Raw genomic sequence first — 5245 nt, 5'->3', positions numbered from 1 at the left:
GTTTGAGGTCGTGGATTTTCAGAGTGCATATCATGCCATTTTGGGGAGACCAGCTTCGCACGGTTCATGGCTCAACCATGTTACGTGTACCTCAAATTGAAGATGCCCGGCCCCAAAGGAGTGATCACTGTCACCGGTGATAGGAAAAAGGCAGAAGAGTGCTTTCAGAAGGGCTCCAAGATTGCCGATTCCCAGGTGACAGCGGTCGAGTTCGAGGAATACAAGCAAAACGCAGATCCGAGTGACTTGCTGCGATCAAAGAAACCCGCCACTGAGTCTGCATTCCAGTCGTCCGGTGAGACGAAGCCTGTTCACATTCACCCGACCGACTCCGATGCAGCTCCGACCCGCATCTCCACAACACTCGACCCAAAATAGGAAGAAGCGCTCATCCAGTTCCTCCGTGAGAACTGGGACATTTTTGCATGGAAGCCCGCTGACATGCCAGGTGTTCCCAGGGGACTGGCTGAGCATCGCCTAAGAGTCGACTCATCTGCAAAACCAGTCAAAGAGCATCTTCGGCGGTCCGCCGTCCAGAAGAGAAAAGCCATTGGTGAAGAAGTGGCTCGACTGTTGGCGGCAGGATTTATCCGAGAGATATACCACTCCGAGTGGCTCGCTAATGTCTTCATGGTTCCTAAGAAGGACAAGTCGCTCCGAATGTGCATTGATTTCAAGCACATCAACCGGGCCTGCCCGAAAGATCAGTTTCCTCTCCCTCGCATAGATCAAATTGTTGACTCGACCGCGGGATGCGAGAGGCTATCTTTTTTAGATGCCTACTCCGGGTACCACCAGATCCGTCTGTACGGACCCGACGAGGTAAAAACCAGCTTTCATCACTCCATTCGGGTGCTTCTGCTATATCACCATGCCATTCGGCCTCAAGAATGCCGGAGACACATTTATGCGAATGATTCAGAAGTGTCTACTCACTCAAATCAGTCGGAATGTGGAAGCATATATGGATGATATTGTTGTCAAGTCACGAAAAGGTTCCGACCTGCTCGCTGATCTCGCCGAAACATTTGGCAACCTCAGAAGATATGATATCAAGCTCAATCCATCAAAGTGCACTTTTGGAGTTCCTGGTGGCAAGTTATTCGGTTTTCTTGTTTCCGAACGGGGAATCGACGCTAACCCAGAGAAGATTGGCACTATTCTCCGAATGAAACGCCCTGTGCGAGTGCATGATGTCCAGAAGCTTACTGGATGCTTGGCCGCATTAAGTCGATTCATCTCACGACTCGGTGAAAAGGCATTGCCTCTTTACCGACTGATGAAGAAGACAGACAAGTTCGAGTGGACTCCAGAAGCTGATGCAGCGTTTGCCGAGCTAAAAGCTCTGCTCTCCACCCAGCCGGTGCTTGCTGCTCCAATCAGCAAAAAGCCTCTGTTGCTCTATATCGCAGCCACAGGACAAGTCGTCAGTACTGTGCTTACGGTCGAGCGGGAAGAAGAAGGAAAAGCTCTCAAAGTTCAGCGCCCAGTGTATTATTTGTCTGAAGTCTTGACTCCATCCAAGCAGAGATATCCTCATTATCAGAAGCTTGTGTATGGAATATACATGACCACAAAGAAGGTTGCTCATTATTTTTCTGATCATTCCATCACAGTCGTCAGCGACGCTCCACTATCAGAGATTTTCCACAACAGAGATGCAACTGGTCGAGTGGCCAAATGGGCGATTGAACTTCTTCCCCTTGATATCAAGTTTGAGGCAAAGAAAGCCATTAAGTCCCAGGCAATAGCAGATTTCCTCGCCGAGTGGACTGAACAACAGCAGCCGACTGAAGTTCACTCGGAGCATTGGACCATGTTCTTTGATGGCTCTAAGATGTTGAATGGTTCCGGTGCTGGGGTTGTCCTGGTTTCCCCCGGAGGGGATAAGCTCAGATATGTGCTCCAGATTCACTTTGATTCCTCCAACAATGAGGCAGAATATGAGGCCCTCTTATATGGGTTGCGCATGGCCATTTCACTCGGCATCCGTCGCCTGATGGTCTATGGCGACTCGGATTTAGTGGTCAACCAGGTGATGAAAGAGTGGGACGTGAGAAGCCCAGCCATGACTGGATACTGCAGTGCAGTGAGGAAGCTGGAAAAGAAGTTCGAGGGGTTGGAGCTCCATCATATACCCCGACTGAAAAATCAAGCAGCTGATGATCTAGCAAAGATAGGTTCCAAGAGAGAAGCCATTCCGAGTGGTGTGTTCTTGGAGCATATACACACTCCGTCAGTCAAAGAAGATCCTTTCACCGAAGAAACTCCACATCCCAAGAGTGCCACAGATCCGACTGAAGTTGAAGTCCCAGCGGTGGTCGACTTGATCATGGAGGTCTTGGTGGTCATTCCCGACTGGACAGTTCCATATGTCGCGTATATCCTGAGAAAAGAGCTTCCGGAGGATGAGGAAGAGGCTCGACAGATCGTCCGACGATCTAAGGCCTTTACCGTAATCAAAGGACAATTATACAGAGAAAGCGCGACTGGAGTCGGTCAGAAGTGCATAACACCAGAGGAAGGTCGACTCATCCTCAATGATATCCACTCGGGAACCTGTGGTCATCATGCGTCCTCTCGGACCATCGTGGCCAAAGCATACCGAGCCGGATTTTACTGGCCAAAGGTGAATGAGATGGCAAAAGAGATAGTGGATAAGTGCGAGGGATGTCAGTTCTACTCGAATATGTCGCACAAGCCTGCGTCGGCTCTGAGGACCATCCCACTCGTCTGGCCTTTCGCAGTATGGGGACTGGACATGGTAGGTCCTTTAAGAACAGGACGAAGTGGCTTCACGCATGTACTGGTGGCAGTCGACAAGTTCACCAAGTGGATCGAGGCCAAACCAATCAAGAACCTTGACACCGGTACTGCTGTTAGCTTCATCAGGGAACTAATATTCAGATATGGAGTCCCGCACAGCATCATTACAGATAATGGATCGAACTTCGACTCGGAGGAATTCAGAGATTTCTGCAACTCCCAAGGCACACGGGTCGACTATGCTTCAGTCGCCCATCCGCAGTCGAATGGACAAGCAGAGCGAGCTAATGGACTGATTCTTAAGGGATTGAAGCCCAGACTGATGCGTGATCTCAAACACGCGGCTGGAGCTTGGGTCGACGAACTTCCCTCAGTGCTTTGGGGGCTACGGACCACACCTAATCGGTCGACCGGAAGAACTCCATTCTTCTTGGTCTACGGAGCTGAAGCAGTCTTGCCGAGTGATCTTCTCCACAATGCTCCTCGAGTTGAAATCTACAACGAAGCAGAGGCTGAACAAGCGCGGCAGGACGCAGTCGACCTTTTAGAGGAAGAAAGGGAGACGGCTCTGATCCGCTCGACCATCTACCAACAAGATTTGCGTCGTTTCCACGCCAGAAATGTGAGAGGTCGAGCCTTCCAGGAAGGAGATTTAGTTCTCCGAGTGGATCAGCACAAACCACACAAGCTTGCTCCTTCTTGGGAAGGTCCCTTCATCGTCACCAAGGTTCTCCACAACGGGGCGTACCGTCTTTACAACGTCGAGCATAATATCGACGAGCCCCGAGCTTGGAACGCGGAACTACTCCGCCCATTTTATACTTAAGTTTTAACACTCGGATGAGTTGCAATAAAGTACTTCTGTAGTTCATGGACCTCAAAATAATAGTGTCATAGTTCCTCCATAATTTCTGTCACTTTTTATTTTTGTCCAATAAAATTCCCCCTCAGTGGGTGACTTAGCTGCGAATCCGTTTCGCCTAAGTTTGTAAAAATCCTACCGAGTGGTGAGCCAGACTCCCACTCGGAGGCTTAGCTGCGAATCCGTTTCGCCTAAGTTATCAAAATCCTACCGAGTGGTAAGCCAGACTTCCACTCGGAGGCTTAGCTGCAGTCCAAGGACTCGCCTAAGTTTGTCAAAATCCTACTGAGTGGAGAGCAAACCTCTCACTCGGGGGCTTAGCTGCAGTCCAAGCACTCGCCTAAGTTATCAAAATCCTACCGAGTGGTAAGCCAGACTTTCACTCGGAGGCTTAGCTGCAGCCCTGTGCTCGCCTAAGTTATAAAAATCCTACCGAGTGAAGAGCAACCCTCTCACTCGGGGGCTTAGCTGCAGTCCAAGCACTCGCCTAAGTTATCAAAATCCTACCGAGTGGTAAGCCAGACTTTCACTCGGAGGCTTAGCTGCAGCCCTGTGCTCGCCTAAGTTACAAAAATCCTACCGAGTGAAGAGCGACCCTCTCACTCGGAGGCTTAGCTACAGTCCAAGCACTCGCCTAAGTCATAAAAATCCTACCGAGTGAAGAGCAAACCTCTCACTCGAAGGCTTAGCTGCAGCCCAGTGCTAGCCTAAGTTATCAAAATCCTACCGAGTGAAGAGTAAACCTCTCACTCGGGGGCTTAGCTGTAGCCCAGTGCTCGCCTAAGTTATAGAAATCCTACCGAGTGGTAAGCCGGGCTTCCACTCGGAGGCTTAGCCACAGCCCAGTGCTCGCCTAAGTGGACTAAAGAATAAGTCGATTGCAGTAAAGGCGCCTTGCTTTGAACCTGCAAAAGACATTTCGAGCCAAAGGCAATCGTATTCAAGCACCAAATTCAAGTTTGAATCGATATCTAAAGGAACCGAGAATGCTCAGGCGTTAAGCCTGTTAAGGTTTATCGGTTACAATTCCACTCGGCATACCGAGGCAAATTTAAAGCGTCGAGCCAGAAGAAGTTTTTTACCCCTCCTGTGGAGGGCTGGAAGGTGCAACGAATTCATTAAGGTCAATTCCGTCAGCGATCCGAGTGGCAGCTGCAAGGAAAGTTTCCATAAAGGACCTGAAGTCGTGTTTCTTGGTGTTGGCCACCCGAAGGGCCGCCAGCTTCTCTTCTCGCGCATCTTTACAGTGGACTCGGGCCAGACACAGAGCAACATTTGCACCACACCGAGCCGAGGACTTCTTCCATTCCTGCACTCGACCAGGGATCGAGTTCAAGCGGGCCATCAGCGACTCAAGGTCATTCTGAAGTGTCTCCTCAGGCCAGAGCATCGAGTCGATGCGAGATGTGGCGGCCTTCAGCCTTGCGAGATAGTCCACGACAGCTGCAACACGAGACTCCAGTCGGAAAACATCCATGGCAACTTCGTCGTTCACCGGAGAATTGACGGGGTCGAGGTTTGGCTCCAGCCGGCTAGTTTCTTCTTCAAAGTTTTGACAAAATTCTGCAAGGATGATCGCTAAGTCAAGGGGATGGTCGAATGGAAAAACCACAATTG

The sequence above is a fragment of the Triticum dicoccoides genome, chromosome 3A (assembly GCF_002162155.2).
Source record: "Triticum dicoccoides isolate Atlit2015 ecotype Zavitan chromosome 3A, WEW_v2.0, whole genome shotgun sequence".
Taxonomy (NCBI): domain Eukaryota; kingdom Viridiplantae; phylum Streptophyta; class Magnoliopsida; order Poales; family Poaceae; genus Triticum; species Triticum dicoccoides.
Note: the sequence above shows the minus strand (reverse complement) of the source record.